The 18,688-nt window shown below is 38.4% G+C and overlaps 1 pseudogene; it reads left to right on the top strand.

Annotated features, from left to right (window-relative positions):
- The first annotated feature begins 1,896 nt into the window (after positions 1–1,896).
- Positions 1,897–2,215, top strand: LOC142429333 (small EDRK-rich factor 1 pseudogene; annotated as a pseudogene).
- The last annotated feature ends 16,473 nt before the right edge of the window (positions 2,216–18,688 follow it).

Genomic DNA, 18,688 nt, shown 5'->3' on the forward strand with positions numbered 1-18,688 from the left:
GATGTATGAACTGTTAAAAGAGTTGAGTCACCAATAAAATGATTTATAAATAAATAAGAAATCAAGTTATGTAATCAATTGACAAATCTGCTGTACCTGACCTCTTTAAGCGTTACTTTGAGGATTAAGGTGTGCTTGACCCAAGTCATGGCATTTTCAATCTCCTGATATGCATGTGAAAATTAGATAATGAATAAGGAACACAATTAAGAACTGATACATTTGAATTATGAGACTGGTGGAGAATATTGAAAGTACCTTGGACTGCCAGAAGAACAAACAAATAAATCAGTCTTGGAAAAAGTTCAGTTAGAAGAATCCATAGAAGCAAGGCTGGTGAAACTCTGTTTCACCCTTAGTGTATGTTACTAGGAGAGACTAATCTCTGGAGAAAGACATCATAGTTGGTAAAGTTTGTTGTTGTTGTTGTTAGGTGCCCTGGAGTCAGTTCCACATCATATTCACCTACCTACAACACAATGAAATGCCATTTGTATGTTTGAGCCCATGCAATGTAAAGAAAACTAAAATCCTTGCAGCCAAGATGCCAGTTCATACCGTCAAGTGTTTTCCTCTTTTTTTGATGCCTCTCCATTTCACCACGCATGATGTCCTTCTCCAATGACCGGTCTCTACTGACAACGTGTCCAAAACTCTTGCCATCCTTGTTTCTAATGGGCATTCTGACGGTTCTTCAATATTCCTTGCCAGCATCTTAATTCAAATGCTTTGATTCTTCTTCAGTCTTTCTTATTCAGTGCCCAACTTTCACATGCATATGAAGTAATTGAAAATAGCATGGTTTGGGTCAGGCACACCTTAGTCTTCAAAATAGCATTCTTGCTTTTCAACACTTTAAAGTGGTCTTGTGCAACAGATTTACCCAATGCAATGCATCATTTGCAATGCTCCAGGAAGTAGCAGTAAAGAGGTCAAATGACATTGTACAAAACTCACTGTCATTGAATCAATTATGGTTTATCGTGGTCCTATAGGACCAGGTAGAACTATCCCCCTGGGGATTGCTGAGACTGTACCTTTTTACTGGCGTAGAAAGCCTCATCTTTCTCCTGCAGAGCAACTGGTGGTTTTGAACTGCTCACCTTGCCATTAGCAGTCCAACATGTTACCCACTATGCTACCAGGGCAAGTGGTGAGATTTTGTCTCATGTATTTTAGATATGTTATTCAGAAAGACCAGCCCCTGGAAAAGAACATCACACTTGGTAAAGATGTGGCAGCCAAAAAGAGGAATTGCCTAGGCAAGGTGGATTGACACAGGGGCTGCAAAAATAGGCTCAAACATAGGAACCATTATGAGTATGATGCAGAAGTGGGTAGTGTTTCATTATTCTGTTGTACATAGAGAGTCTGTGAGTCATAACTGACTGAACAGCACCTAATGACAACAATAATCATTACTAGGAGCCATTCCATCGGTCTTTTCTCTCACAGGGAAGTTGGTGGGTGCTCAAGTTGACCTTTTGGTTAGCAGCTGAGTGCTTAACCTCATGACACAGTCTGTCTCATTGCCGTCAAGTTAATTCTGGCTCTAAGGTACTAACCTGAACAGAATAGCTGATAGTTCTGGTGTTTTCCAAGTTTTGTCACTGTTATTCTTCACAGCAGTAATGTGTGGTGAGAACCATAGTTATTTCACAGTTGACGGAATTAATGTTCCTGGAATCTAAGTAGCCTCTCCCAGATCACTCAGGTTACATCGAAAGAACCAATATTCAAAGTCTTCAAACTTTGATCACCTTAATTATCCCACCAAAAGTACTATTACTTGAAGATATAAAAGAGATTATAATAAATTTCAATCCGGGTGGTGACGGCGGCTGTGCGTGCGAGGGAACCGTTGCTTCCCCGAGTCGCTCTGTCCCTGTGGTTGGCATGGCCCGTGGAAATCAAAGAGAACTTTCCCGCCAGAAAAACATGAAGAAAACCCAGGAGATTAGCAAGGGAAAAAGAAAAGAGGATAGCTTGACTGCTTCTCAGAGGAAGCAGAGGGATTCTGAAATCATGCAACAAAAGCAGAAGGCAGCTAACGAGAAGTCTATGCAGATGAGAGGAAAATGATGACTGGCTGGTTTGGAATCCCTGGTGCTCCTGCCAACGAGTGTATCATATGCTGAGATCAAGATTTTGTAGCGTGAACCATCATTACATATGTTATAACTGATCCTTATAAAACGGTCTATTTTAAACTTTACCTTTCAACCTGATTTAGTGTGATGTTTAGAACCATTCTTCCAAAAATAAAACACTAACCATGCATGTAAAAATAAATAAATAAATAGATAGATAGATAAATAAATAAATAAATAAATAGATTTATTTCAATCCAATGGCCCAAACCTGGGGAAGCCTTACTGAGGTATCACCATCATTTACTGTCACTTTCATATTTTCCCCTTTAAGGAATGGTTTAATTGTTGCCAAGCTTCCATTGTCTTCTTAAGAAATGGTGATGTAGGAGTGCTGAGATGTACCAGATGCTTATCAACAGGCAGTGTATTACATCTAATTTTTTTCTTCCAAATAAATCTCATTGCTGCCACATATGCTAGTATATTTATTCTTAGAGTCTCTGAAGGTTGTGTGCAAGTTCTATCTCTTGATCACAATCTCATATGACTCTTCAGTTCAAATGTTCCTTCTTCCATGAAGAATTACTGACTTCTATAATTAACATTCTTGCCTGTTTCTCCATGATCCCCTTTCTTTGTATGTACATCACTATGCTTAGCTCTTGAACTTGCTTGGGTTTGTTTCATATGCTGTTTCCACATTTGATATGGCCAGAAGAAAATAACTGAATTGCATTTCTTTTTATTCAAATGCAATGTTTAATAAGTGATGGTTGAATTTATAAATGGTGGATGAATTACATATCTTATTAAGTAAGTTATTTTTCCAAAGCCTCATCTTAATGTGGGCCCCAAAGCCTGGTCTCCTAGGTGCTGAGCAGTCAAATCAGTACAAAGATTGCTTGCAGTGGGTTGAGAGCCTGGTATTGGCAGAATTGCAGACAAATCATCATTTCTGTCCCAGGTGGCTTAAATACTAATGGTCACACACCCAAAAAGGCAGAGCTGGGATACTGAGAACTTGAATTCTCATTTCTCTTCACCATAAAAGGGCCAATTCCCATTCAGTGAAAATAGGCAATAGGGACATTTTCTTTTATTCCACACAAAATCAATGACCCTGATGTCTCTCAGTGGAAAGTTCTACTTTCTAGAAGGTGAGCAATAGCCTTGAAGAGCTTTTGGGTTCATGACAAAGATTTTTCCAGCTTGTATATCCCATTTATGGGTCTAGAGTACCACCAGGCTTTGACATATATTAACCTAACCCAAAGACAATATCAACTCCTGCAGAGGCAGTGAATGGTGTAATGGGGCTCTTCTAGCCAAAGTCTCTAACTCCCAACAAATGACCTTTCCCTCGATGACTCTAGTGAGATGGTGGGAAAGATACTGATAGGATTCACCTGTAAGTAATTTCATGTAGGAATCCCTGGAATGCTCTCCTGCTGTGAGCCTCTGAGAAGTAGGAGGAAGGGGTCTCATAACCAGCAAGAACTTGGAGTAGAGTATATCTTCTAAACGTGAGACCCCTGCACAGTGAACTTTCAGGATCCAGAAGACGGCTAGCTGTACCATCAGAGAAGCAGCAGCAGAACCAGGAGCCAGAACATATAACAGAATGATGGACTTCTCAAACAATGGAGCAAGAAAGATCAGCACTTTAGTGCAGGTGGGTGGCCTTCAGAGTGAGGTGCCTCTGAGAACAGAATTAGGGAAATTGGACTTGCTGATTGAGGGAAGTGGAGTTGAGTGCCTTTTGCCTGAGGCTTACTGGAGTATGGTACTGCTAGGCACTTAATTCAGGGAGAGGGGTTTGCCCACCAGTGGATTTCAGTGGAATGACTTCAGGTGAGGCTTTTATTAGCGTAGCAGGCCCTTCAAGCATTTATTAGCAGACTTGACAGAGCTTTGCAGCATGCCCTGATAAACAACCCAATCCTGAGTATCACTGGTATCACAACTGGTTCATTTCCATAAGAAACCCTTTAATCATGAATCTTGTCTGTGAGTTCTGTGCAGCCATTGCAATGGAGAGCCTAAAGACCAAGTAGAGAAGTAAAAGAGAGAACATTAATTAAAAACACACAGTTGTTTTTACTGCTTTCTCAATTATGATTTATTAAACTCTTGCAGTATCTCATTTAATTCTCAAAACACCCTTATAAGATCAGCATAATTAATACAATGAATTAAGTGTTAGAGTGCTTATACATGTAACAGATGAGAAAGTTTAGATACACTTTCCCATATCGAGTTGCTTTCACATGACACTGTCTGTCTTTTAACGCAGACCCACCTGACTGCACCGTGTTCACTCTTAGTTTCTATTCTCTTCTATACTACTTCTGTTTTGTTCCCATCTTCAGTGACAGTGAGCGCATTTTCTGTTTTGATGATGCTAATGACTAGAAAGTTCTTTCACATACACATTTATTTACTTTTGTATTTGTTCCACTATTTAACACAAATGTATTAGATGCTGTATGCAAAGCCTTTGATTTGATCATTTTTAAATCTGCTGCATAGGGCCAAGCATCAGGACTATTTCTTTAAAATACCTCGAGGCAGTAAGTATGTACCTATTGTCTGTCTTCATCAAAAATGCCCCCCATTTCCTTCTATGCTCTACATTTAGTTTTCCTCTAAAGGATGCCTCCTTCCTTTAGATACTTGATATTTGTACCTTTATGATCGGCTGACTGATTTGCAATCTGTCTGTATTTGACTCCCAGGCAGGCCCGTGATTCCTTAAGGAAGTGCTCTAATCCCTGAAGTCTTTGGTCCAGTCAGGGGTCTTGGGGGCACAGTGCATTAAGTGTTGGAATTCTAAGTACAAGTTCAACATTTCACACTCATCAGTCACTCCATGGGAGAAAAATGAGGTTTCCCTGTTCCCGTAATGTTTACAGTCTTAGAACTTAGGTTTGAGACAAACAACAACAATAAAAACAGGTAAGTAACATTAAGAATTTATTATATGCAAACTGCTGTTTAAAATGCTTTATAGGAAGTAATTCATTTAATCTTTCTTCAAAAATTATGACGTGCATGCTATTATTGTCCTCAGTTTACAGAAGAAGTTGACTCTTAGAGACTTGCTCAAAGTTAGACTTATAGTCTTGTTCCAGAGTTCTAATTTTATAACTCCCAATTTTTTTTATCGACTCAAAGAGTATTGCAATCATTTATTAAAAACTAAGATGAGCTGTAATTAAAACATTTAAAACTATGATGTGCTTGTTTTGAGTCAGGGAACTATTTCATGGGAAACAAAGCTTTCTAACTATTCTAACATGGGTAAGGCTGAGCCCAGGAGGGCCTGTTCCATGAACCTGTCAATCAGCTCAGGGAGGGCCTTCTGGGCCTCCCTTTCCTCCAGTCTCTGCAGAGTAGATTCCCAGCTCACATAGACACTCTCCAGCTCAACCACCGTCTGTCCCGTCTCTCTGGTATTCTTCTTAAAACCCTCACCGAACCCATTTCTCCATTTCAAATCCGGTTTCTTGTTGTTTTTCCTGCTTCTGAAGGTGCTGGTTTCTGTGAAAGTGTGTTTCATTAACTATCCTTCCGAAAATTCCACATGAGGAAGGAATGTTGTCAAAATATTCCTCCTTCAGCAACACAGCTGCACATGCAGAGCTGGGCCTTCTCTGGGAACTGGCAAAAGTCATGGGATTCTTTTCATATTTTAACAGTGTTGTTAGCATATATTTCATACACCATATACTTTAATGGTTCAAATATATATATTTAAAGTTGTACACTCACTACTACAAGCAATGTTATAATAATTTCTTCATTTTGTACCCATGATTATTTGCTCCCTGTTTCCCCATAACCTCTACTTCCATAACCCTAGAGCACTATTAATCTAAATACTGTCTCTATCCTATCTTATCCTGGATTTCATATAAAGAAAATCATATAAAAAATCTAACAATGACAACAAAATAAAACATAGAAAACCTCAATCCAAAAGAAGATAATACAACAAATTTCAAATATATCCAAAGGGGAAATATGATAATATGTTAACCTGAACTTAGCTGTGACTACAGGAATCCACTATCCAATGCATGCTGTCTGACAGCAAGATTATTCATAACCCTGGTCAGTTGTCTGAGGGAGTCCAACTGCATGGGGACTCAGCAAATGGATTTTGGGCTTTCACTGTTATCCAGGTGCTCATCATTTAAGCTCTGATACAATTCCCTCCTCTGATCTTGGATTTTATTATCTATACACATCCAGGGTCATAGAGGACTGAAAATAACCTGTCAAAATGCATGATTATCAAGGTAATACTGACTGGATTCTCCCATCTATATAAGTAATGTTCAGCATTTCCCCCAAGAGATGACTGCTACTCAGTTTATTCACAGACAGAAGTGAAATCACCTTCTCAATGGCAGACATGTTTGCCCCCTTCATCTGGTCATGAATTTCTGTTGAAGTTCACTGGTCATAATGCTAGGAGTATCTATTCATTTAGGGTGACCATGGAATCATACTATGTGGCAGGAACTATTTTGTCCTAATCCTCTCCCACATTAAGAAAGCACAGACCCCAGCGGAGCTGAGGCCCCCTCTGAAGAAGTAGTTTGGAAGCTGTACAAATAAGGGTGCGATATGTGCATCCGAAGCTTTACACGGACACACACCACATTGCTTGGGAGTCCAGTTTAAATGATTTCATGCCCTGACAACAAATTCCTGTCTTTGTCCTGGTAGTTCTCTTTAGGTATGGTCATGTGATATTTGTACTTTTGTGATTGACTAACTTAACTCAGCATAATGTTCTCCACGTCTATACATGTCATGAGGTGCCTTGTTGTTTCATAGATGTTTAATGATGCACAGTATTCCATTGTGTGTATGCATCAAAGTTTGTTTAGATACTCTACTACTGATGGGCTTTTGGACTGGTTCCAAAATCTTATTTTTGTGAACGTGGAGTGCATACACTTAGTCCTGTTATGCTCCTTATTTATTTAGTGCATCGAACCAGCAGAATTACTGGATTCATTGAAATTCATGACCTGTTGTTGGAAGTGGCACCATATTGCTTTCCACAGTGGTTGTGCATGTTTAAAGACCCACTATCAGGATATGAGAATTCCAACCCCTCTGCAATCTCTTCTACATTTGCTGTTTTCAGTGTGTTTGTTTGATCTTAATTGAGCTGTCGTTGTAGGTTTATAGTAATATCTCATTTTTGATTTAATTTTCATCCTTTGGATGACTATTGACATTAAGCAAATTTTTCATGTGTTAACCATTTTCAGGGAACTGTTTGCTCATGATTTTTGTGTACTTTTTAATTGGACTCTTTCCTATTGAAGTCTTGTAATATTGTATAGATTTTAGAGATTAATCTTTTGTTCATTGTGTCCTTGTTGAAGGTTCCTCTGATGTCCCTGTCCCCAGCTCCCACCCCCAGTTTATGGGATCTTTTAATAGTGATTTACAAAGTCTTTTGAAGCACATAAATATCTTATTCCAGTCATCCATTGTGTCTTTTATTTGTATTTCTTTTGTTATGGTTGATAGGTTGTGTATACTCTACATTAGAACCCTAACTTTGTTCATATTTTCTCATTGATGATCTTTATTACTCTGGGAGTTATATTTAGATATTTGATCCACCTTGGGTTTGTTTTTCACATGGGCCGAGTCATGTGTGCTGTTTCACTCTCCTATACATGGAGATTTGATTTTTCCGGGCATTTGTTGAAGGAACTGCCTTTTATCCATTTAACATGTTTTTGCCCCTTTGTTGAAGTACAGTTGCCTATAGGTGGATGGATTTGTTTCTTGGATTTCTATTCTGTTCCACTGGTACATATACCTCTCATTGTACAAGTATCAGGCTGTTTTGACTCATGGCAGTGTAAAATTTTTGAGGTCAGGTAATGGTAGACCTCCTACTTTGTTCTTTTAAAGGAGTTCTTGGCTTATCCTAGGTCTTGTCCCTCTCCATATGAAGTTAGTAATTAGGTTTCCCCAACTTAAAGAATAAAGTTGGGATTTGGGTTTAAATTGAATTGTATTTATATACATTTGGAATTGGGCAGAATTGACAGTTGCACAATATTAAGACTTGCTGTTCATGGACATCTACCACTTGTCTGTAAGTTTGTAAGTACAGTGACGGCTTGTGGGTTGCTGTGATACTGGAACTCTGCCACTGGTATCTGAAGGACCAGCAGAGTCACCCAAAGTGATCAAGTTTCAGCAAAACTTCCAGACTTCAAGGAAGGCATAGGCTCTCCTCTTATCACTGGAAACCTTTTGAAGAGCAACCGAACATTGTCAGCGATCGCACCGGAACATGAGCCCCTCAGGTTGGAAGATACTCAAAAGATGACTGAGGAAGAACTACCTTCTCAAAGTAGAGTCAGCCGCAATGACACAGATGAATGAACTGAGACCCTTATTTGCTGATGGGGCACGACTTATAATGAGGAAAACCAGCTTCAAACATATATCAATAATTGAAACTTAGAATGTACAAAGAATGAATCTAGGATACTTGGAAGTTGCTGAAAGTGAAAGGGAACACTTGAAGATTGGTATCTTAGGAGTGTTAGGCCGGGTTGACTACAGAAACAAATCCAGTGACACTCATATATGTGTATGAAAGAGCTTTATATCAAGAAGTAGTTATATATCAAGAAAATATCCCAATCCAGTCCAATTAAAGTCCACAAGTCTGATATGAGTCCATAACTCCCTCTTCAGACTCACATAATCACATGCAATGATGCAGAATGCAGGAATATCACAGGCTGGTGGGTGCAAAGTCCTGTGAATCCAATGTTGGTGGCTCTGGCAGCCATCAGGGTGAACCAGCAGGAAAGTGAAGGCAGAGAGAGAGAGCGAGAGGTTTCCAGGGCCCTCCTTATGAGATGGCCATGCCTAAAAGGAGGCACCATCATGCTGTGACCTTATTGACAGGTTGAATACCACCCCTCCACTTTTTTATATCTTCAAGTTGTCATGAAATTATGTAACTACCACACCAGGCAATAGTGAACTGAAATTGACTGGTATTGGCTATTTTGAATGAGACATCTCAGAAATGACAAATGAAATAAAAGTGAAATGGTGTCACTTTTATCATAAAAATGGATGTTTCAAGATATATCTTGAAGTACAATGTCTGTGACAGGATTATATCTACCCATTTATTAAATTTATGCCCCCATCATTAAATCTAAGGATAAAGAATTTGAAGAAAGTTATCATCTTCAGTCTGATATTGACCAAACACACAGTCAAGACGCATTGATAATTACTGACAATTGGAATGCAAAATTAGAAATGCAAAGAGGAAGAAAGAGTAACTGGAAAATATGGACTTGGTGATAGAAACGAAGCTCAAGATTGTATGATAGAATTTCACAAGACTAATGAATTTTTCATCTAACAACTTTTCTCAACACAACAGTGACTTTGCATACAAGGACTTCTCCAGATAGAAGACGTAGAAATTAAGTTGACAACATCTCTGGGAAGACACATGGAGAAATTCAATATCGACAGTTAAAATGAGGCCAGGGCCCAACTGTGGAATAGACGATCAATTGCTCTTATATAAGTTCATGCTGAAGTTGGAGAAAATTAAAAGTAGTCAACGAAACCCAAAGTCCAACCTTGAGATATTCTACCTGAATTTTGAGGACATCTCAGGGATATATTGGAGTCATTGAACACGAATGGCAGAGGGCCTAATGAGCTGTGGGCGGACAAGAAGAGAATAATTCACAAAGAAAGCAAAAGGCCATCAAAAAGACAGGAAAGAAAAAAAAATCAAAGTGTATGCTAGAAAAGACTATGAAACTCGCTCTTAATTGTAGAGGAGCTAATGCAAAGGAGGAAATGATGAAATTAAAGAAAAATTGAACAGAATAGTTCAAAGGGCAGCTTGAAAAGACAAAATAAAATATAATAATAAAGTGTACAAAGATCTACCTCAGAAAACCCAAAAGGAAAAACATGTCAGCATATCTTAAACTGAAAGAACTGAAGAAAAATATTAAAGCCTTGAATTTCAATATTGAAAGACTCTATGGGCAAAATATTGAATGATACAGGAAGCTTCAAAATGAGATGTGAAGAATAAATAGAATCACTGTACCAAAAGAGCGCTGACACACACCCGCTACAAGAGGTCGAATAAGATCGAGAACTAATGGAAGAAGCCCACGCTGCGCTGAAGCCTTTAGTTAAAACTAAGGCTCCAGAAAGTGATGAATGCAAACTGAAATGTACCAACTGGCTGATGAAGCACTAGAAACATTTACTTGTCCATATCAAGAAATTTGGAAGACAGCTCCTTGGCCAACTCACTGGAAGATATTAATATTTTTACCCATTGCAAAAAAGAATGTGATCCAACAAAATGCTCAAATTATAGAACAGTATCATCAGTATCACATGCAAAGAAAATTTTGCTGACGATCATCTGACAACAGTTGCAGCAGAACATTTACAGGCAGCTGCCAAAGGTTCAGGCCTGATTTAGAAAAGGATGTGTCAAAAGGGCTGTCATTTCTGATGTCACATAGAGCTTGGCTGAAAGCAGAGAATAGCAGAAAGATGTTGTCTTCTGTTTCATTGACTGTGCAAAGACATTTGACCGTGTGGATCATAACAAAGTAGAGATAAGGTAGCCTTTAGAAGAATAGGAGTTCAAGAACACTTGTTTGTGCACTTGCAGAATGTGCCACACGGATCAAGAGGTAGTCTGTAGAACAAAGCAGGGGAATGCGGCATATTTTAAAATCAGGAAAGTGTGCCTTAGGGCTGTATCCTATCACCCTAATTATACAACCTTTATGCTGATCAAATAATCAGGAAAGCTAGATTATATGAAGAAGAATGTGGCATCAGGATTAGAGGAAGGCTTATTAATAACCTGATATATGCAGCTGACCCAACTGTGCTCGCTGAAAGTGAGGATGACTTGATCCCCTTGCTGATGAATATGAAGCATTTAAGCCTTCAGTATGAATTACAAGTCAATAGCAAGAAAATCTGTATCCTCGCTACTGGACCATCCAACTAAACAGAGGAAAGTTTGAATTTATCAAGTATTTTTTCTGGCTTATATCCACAATCAGTGCTCATGGAAGCAGTGGTCAAGAAATCAAATGATGCATTTCATTGGGTTAATCTGCTGGATTTTAAAATATTGAAGAGCAAAAATCACTTTGCAAGGTCACTAAGGTAAGCCTCGCCCAAGTTATAGTATTTTCAACTGCTTCCTATGCAGGTGAAAGTTGGACACTGAATAAGGAAGACCGAAGAATATCGGATGCATTTGAATTTGGATGCTGCTAAGGTATATTATGGATTACTAAAACAACAAACATATTTCTTGGAAGAAGTAGTATCAGAATGCTCCTTAAAAGCAAAGATGGTGACATTTCATCTCACATAATTTGGACATTATCAGGAGAGACTAGTCCCTGGAAGAGGACATCATGCTTGGTAGAGAAGAAGGGCATCAAAAACGAGGCAGACTCTTGACAAGATGGATCGATACAGTGACTGCACAGATTGGCTCAAACTTAACAACATTTATGATGATGGTGCACAATGCCATAGTGTTTTCTTCTTTAGCACATGGGGTCACTTGTGGGATTATAAAGAGACTTCTCCCCAGCTTTGTCTCCCCCAAAGATATGCCAAACATTAGAGGCTGTTTGCCAGCACATGGTGGGCGGTCAGATGCTTAGAGACATCCTCCCTGAAGGCATTAAGCCGCTGTCTGGTCCCAGCACAGGTGGGGCTCACTCCCTACTGTTAAGGACAATGGATTACTTCCCCTGAAAGCTTAGGCTAAATCAAGTGTCTAGCTCAAAGGCAATCAAGGTTAGGCTGCCATCATGAATCTAGGGTGCACACATCTTGTCACATGTATACCATTAGTCCCTCCTCTTTCTATAGCGTGTACATCCCTATCATCCCCTTCTCATTACTGTATTACCCATAGCACAAGCCCTTCCTGTGACCTATGTCTTTACCTGTAATTAGGGGGCTTGCATGCCCCCAAATAGATATAAACCTTGGTTAGAAATAAAGAGCGCTCTCCCTAGCACTCTCCCCCAATACGTTCTCTCTCCCCTGTCCCCTCTCCCCATGTCCTGCTTCATCCTTGTCCTCCCTCTCCTGTACTCTCTGTCTGAGATTCTGAGCGGTGCATGTACCTGGCTCTTGGTTGAGATCAAGGCCGTCCAGGAGGTAAGCATGCTACCATGAAATGTGTCTGACTCCATTATTTCAATCTCTCCTCTCTCTCTCTTTATTCCCTATGACTTTATTATAATCTCTCTCTATAATATATCTCTCTATATCTATCTATCTATCTATCTATCTATCTATCTATCTATCTATCTATCTATCTATCTATCTATCTATATATTTTTAACTATACAATTGCGCCTATCGAACCCACGATTAGTTGTGGGGGACTGGCCTTCCCTCACAGTCACTATGAATCAGAAGTGGCTGAAAGTTACCTAACAACCAATATCCGTGAACATGGCATATTCTACCATTTGTGTAGGTCTGTTTTGGTTTCTCATAAGCGTGTTCTGTAGTTTTCTGTATACAGGCTTTTGGATTCTCTGCTGAGATTTATTCCTAGACTTAGCCATCGTTTCTGTGGTTGCCGTACATGGTAATTTTGTATGTCTTTTTCAGAGCTCTTGGTTAGTATACACTAATCCTGCCGATTTTGTTTTGTTATCCTTATATTCTGCCAAGGGGCCAAATCTTGTGATTCTTTCCAACAATCTTTTTTATTGAGTCTTTGGAGTTTTCTACATATAAAATCATACCTGAAAACAGTGAGTATTTCACTTTTTCTTTGCCCATTTGGATTTCTTTGATTTCTTTTTGCTGTCTAATGGTTCTGGCTAATGCTTCAAGTACTATGTTGAATAAGAATGGTAACAAGACTTACCCTCATTGTTAGTGTAAATAGTGTCCAGTCATTAGAGAGTTTAATCTGTACAATACAGCAATTCATGTACTATAGTTCATAAACGGCCTATACTTGTATAATTTCCTTTTCTCACTTGTGTTTTAATTCCAAAGCATTGCCTAAATTAATAACACTATCAATAGCTTTATCTTATGTGCCAAGGGAATAATTGATAATGTTCTCTAACAGCAAATGTCAGTGAATAGCTGAGGCTAACCAGATTCCTATATAAACCATAGCTATATGAATGTATTTTGGGATCATACTTACTTTTAGCCCCAATCTAAGAACAATTCCTTGTTGTGACATGGCTTTGCTTGATGTTCGCCCTCAGCAAGGGATCCCTGAAGACATGGGTGTTGTGGCCAAGTGTGGTGAAGAATCTAGATCACGCCTGACTGTCAGACAGAATAATGTCTGGGGTCTTAAAGGCTTATCTTCAAACAAGCAGCCATAAAAAGTGAGGCGTCAACGATGTCCACATGGAAGAAGCATGTCAGCCATTTGATCCAAGGATTGTAAATAATAAAACCGAAATCTGAAGAAGGGACTGGTATCAGAGTTTAAATTATGAACACCCAGTTTGAAGAAAGCTACAGATGACAGTGGAAGTGCCCAATCCATTTGCAGTGCCCACACATAGACTAAGCCTCCCGCAAATCTCTGACCAGAGTTGAGGGCTTTGAATGGCCTTACTATCAGAACAGAAAACATTGTAAAGTTAATTATGGTAGATAAAGTCAGGTTAAAATGTAATATCTTGTCATTTGATCACTTTTTACCTCATTTTAAAGTTATTTCAGTTAAAAAAAGGTGAAGAGGAAATACACGTGGGTTAAGCCTCTGGAGAATCCTTCTGACCATAGACCAGGGATATAAGCAGGTTTGGTATCATGCTGAGTGCCTTGGAAAGTGGATTCTTGCCAATGCAGCTAGGTTAAAATTTAACATCTTAACATTTGATTTCACTTTTGACCCATTTTAAATTTTTTCTGATTTTTAGTATTTTTTCCTTTCATTTCAATTGAGGTTTTTCCTCCGTTTAACTTGTTATTGTAGGTTTTGCTTTGTTTAGTCTTATATGCTTTTCTGCATATGAAATCCAGGGTAGGTAAATCTATAGAGATAGTAACAGGATTGATGGTTTCTTGGGAGTACTGCAGGGGAAGTTGGGGAAAAACGGGGAGCTAATGAGTATAAGAAAAAAGAAATTGTTTTAAAATTGATTGTGGTAATTATTGTACAACGCTTCTTGATATGATTGAATGGTTGAATTATAGGATATAAATAATAAAATTGTTTAATAAATTAATTAATTTAATTAAAAGTTTTTTAAAAGAGTGGTCTAGTCCTGCTCACAAGGGAAATACTTTCAGTTTTTCCCCATTGGAAGAGATGTTGGTCACTGGTTTTTAGTATATTACCTTTATTATAATGAGAAATGTTTCTTTTATGCCGTTATTGAATTTTTTATCAGGATAGGCTGTGGGATATTGTCAATTGCTTTTTCTGCATCTATTAATGTAATTAGGTGGTTCTTATTTCTTAGTTTATGTGGTGGATTAAATTGGTTATTTTTCTAATGTTGAAACGTCCTTTTTTTTTTTAACCTGATATGATTCCTAACTGACCAAGGCGTCTTTGTGTTTTGGTTTTAAATTTGTTGGATTCTATTGGACAGGACTTTGTTGATAATAGTTGGATCTATGTTAATAAATGATATTGATCTATAGTTTTCTATTCTTGTGGGGTCTTTCCTGGGTTTAAATATCAGAGTTGTGCTTGAATCATAAAATTAGTTTGAAAATTTGCTATCCTTTTATATAATCTAGAATATTATGTGGAGCATTAGTTTTCTAAATACTTGGTAGAATTCCCCTGTGGAGTCATCTGGTCTTGGGCATTTCTGGGTTGGAAGATGACATGCTCTATTCTTTTTGTGGCTCTGTTCAGGTTGTATACATTTGTCTGTGTTTGTTTGGTTAGATGGTGTGTTTGTATAAATTTGTTAATTTAATCTAGTTTTTCAAAACTTGGAGTACAGTTTTTCATAGTGTGCTTTTATCTTTTTTGTTTCATTTGTTTCTGTTCTGATGTCACTCTTTTTAATCTCTAATTCTAGATAGTTGCATCTTTCCTTTCTTTTCCTTTGGTAAGTCTTCCAATGGTTTGTCATCCTAGTGATTTTTCCAATGTTTTCCTTTTTTCCAATTTATTGATTTCTCATTTCATCATTATGATTTCTTTCCTTCTTTTGGTTGAAACAGTAGTGTTTTTGAAAGCATTTATTCTTTAAAACAGTAGTTTTTAAAAAAACACTGTTTACTTTTCACTATTTCAGTCCTTCTTATGAATGATTAATTATGTCATTATCATATTTTACCTTTCTAGTATCCATGGGGAGCCACTGGGTAGTGCAAATGGTTAATATATTTGACTAGTAACCAAAAGGTTGAAGGTTAAAATCCACGCAGAAAGGCCTCAGAAAAAGAGACCTGGAAATCTACCTCTGAGAAATCACACTCTGGAAAATCATGTGGAGTACAGTTCTCCTCTGACACACCGGGGTGACTGTGAGTCAGGCACTAGTGGATGGCAACTGACATGTATTACACATGAGAAGTCAACATGAGCAGGTTTTGCTCTTCAATGAGAAAAACTAGGCAAACTTAATGGCTCTTGTTTGTAATTTAAACATGATTCTCTTTTCTGAACATGTGTGATTTATGTTTGTGCATTAATTCTGTAATTAATGGTTATAAAATACATCAAATATGTAACGTGCTGTGCAAGTGTTTAATGAAAATGAAAACAAAAAAGTGATAATAATTAGTTGCTCATCCCAACGTCTAGACAGTATTGTAGCTCACAGTAACTATCAATCAATATTCTCATTGGAAATGTGCTCAACTTTGGTACAACATAGATCATGTTAAATTTCCTGATTAAACACCAAATCAAAAGAAAAAGGTACCTTAAAAATAGTTTTATCATATAAAGCCTCTGTGGGAAAAAGCTTTCAAACTTTACATTTTAAATCCTTGGTTCAATTAAATTTCATCATCATTATTTTACTCAGAATTATGCCATTACGATATTATAATTTTCAATTTTCTATTCCTCCCCAAGGAATCCTCAAGATACTGCAACCCCCCAATGATTTTAATTATAATTTCACGTTTCAAGTGACTAAAATGTAAAATATTACCTACTGTGGAAAAGTATTTTTCTTCATTTGACAAATTTATAGAATCCTCACTGTGTGCTAGACACTGCGCAATGTGCTACAAAAGTTTTTTGAATTAAAAAGGGCTCATTTTCAAACCTCCATAGTTCTAGCAATCTAGACAAGGATGTGCGTATAAAATAAGGAGTTGTAAATGAGATGAGTACTGTCACCAAGCAAACATTATCTGGTACTGCAGATAATGCAATTCAAAGATATGATGGGAAAGAACAAAATGTTGTCCCTTAACCTTCCCTATTCTTTTTTTCTAAGTCAGCTTATTGAGATTCTCTATTTTCTTAAAATGACATCTCCATATATAATTCACATATTTTGCCTTTGACAATAAAACGAAGAAAAAACAATTGGATCTATATTTACACACTTTACTCAAAGGGTCATTACAAGAAAGCCAACACAAAGAATGGGTGTTTATTGAGAGCTAGTTGCTCACAAAATATGCTTATAGGTTTCCTGAATTTCTCCAGGTGTCTTTGTCAACTGCACACAGCGTCCATGACTGGCAACTTTTTGCCCTTACTGGAGTGCTCTCAGCATATAAAAGATGAACGCCTTCATATTGCACAGTTCTTGGACTGAGGATCAGACACTGGCAAGACCCAGACCAAAGACAGTGATGCATATGCCATCAAAAATAAACACAACTTTTTTTAAAAGATGCAGATAGCACCTGTGCTGAAAGACATCTCTCCCTTGACCCTTACTCTCATATACCTTGAAGGGCCAAGGGGTTGGGGTGGGGAGTAGATGGCATTGGGGGACCAGGGCAGTAATCCACCCAAGGGGAGGGTACTGTTTATGTCTCCACAGGAGAGGGAAAGAGAGTAGACATTATTCTGGTGCAGCATTCCTGGAGGGCAATGTTCCTGCTTGGAGCGGCTCATTCACAGCAAGGACAACTGAGCCTGACACAGCTCAAGATATGACGTCCCCTCCCTAGATGACAGTGCTACTGAGGATGGCCCTGAAGATGTGGCTTGGGGAGAGCAGAGACTTCTGACTTGGAGGGAAGCACTTGGCACCACATCTGAGCTAGTTGGGGGAGCCACACTGAAAGCCTAAAGGTGTAAAGAGGTGGGGGTTGGGGCACTAGTCTACTCCATCCTGACCTCAGGAGGAGCAATGGGAACTTGTAGAAAGCGCCTTCCGGACACCAGTGCTGAGCAGTAAAGGGTAGAAGTGTTGTGAAGTAAGCGGGTCCTGGGATATGGAGCCCTGAAAGAAAAGGGGTTTGGGCTGATTGATTATAGCAGGTCCTGTCTGTTACTTAATAGAGAGATTCTCATCTACTCTGGTTCGGGATGCCAGCTAGACTTGGACCTATTTTGTATGTGTGTGTGTGTGTGTGTGTGTGTGTGTGTGTGTGTGTAAGATAGGCAGGGTAAGCAATCCCAAGGTGACAGCAATGGGACCGATGGTTCCGGGGGACACAGGAGGGGAGAAGGAGGTGGAGGGAGGTGCGTGGTGACCTAATAACAACAGGGACAGGGGAAGAGCAAGCATTCTAAAATTTAGGTGAGGAAGATGTAGCATTCCTGGCAGTGCTTGATCAGTTGGAATGTTTCTAAGCGGAATTACTGAAAGGTGAATAATGCGTAAACATAATAGTGGGGCAGGAGGAAAGAAAAAGAAAAGAAAATGATATATTAACATATAAATATAGATAAATATATATGCAAATATAGGTGTCTCTGTTGATATCAGTCTGTATATGTAAATACAACAAGGAAGCAGATGCATTTTGTACATCTACTTAAATCTTACCTCAGTACAAGAATGTTTGTTTCTAATAATGTGGCACTGTATGATGCTCACCTTCCCAACCCAATCGCTGAAGACAAATAGTGCATAGCAAATGTTGTGAAAAAAGCTGATGGTGCCCGAGTATTAAAAGATATAGCATCTGTGGCCTTAAAGGCTTGGAGTTAAACAAGCAGCCATCTGGCAAGGAAGCAACAAAGTCTACATGGAAGAATCACACTAGCCTGTGTGATCATAAGAGGTCATTAGGAATAGGTATCAGAGGTTCAAAAACAAGCAATCAAATTGATAAGAAAGAGCATGGACAAAATGGAGGCCCCAAACCCACCTTTAAGGTAATTGGGCAGTCCCGAACAGAAACAGCACATGGAAAGAATGATAAATCCAGGGGGCAGTACAGCAATGATGTAACACATAATTATTTTTAATACTTTAATATTTCTTCCCTTTACTATTATGGTTTTTGTTTTACCTAATTAATCTAGTTAGAACTGCATATGTTCATTTGTATAAGTAAGACCATTCAATGCATGAAAGTCAAGATAGATAACTCTTCAGAAACAGTAAAAGGAGTAATGATTCCCTGAGGAT

Source organism: Tenrec ecaudatus, chromosome 16 (assembly GCF_050624435.1).
Source record: "Tenrec ecaudatus isolate mTenEca1 chromosome 16, mTenEca1.hap1, whole genome shotgun sequence".
NCBI lineage: Eukaryota > Metazoa > Chordata > Mammalia > Afrosoricida > Tenrecidae > Tenrec > Tenrec ecaudatus.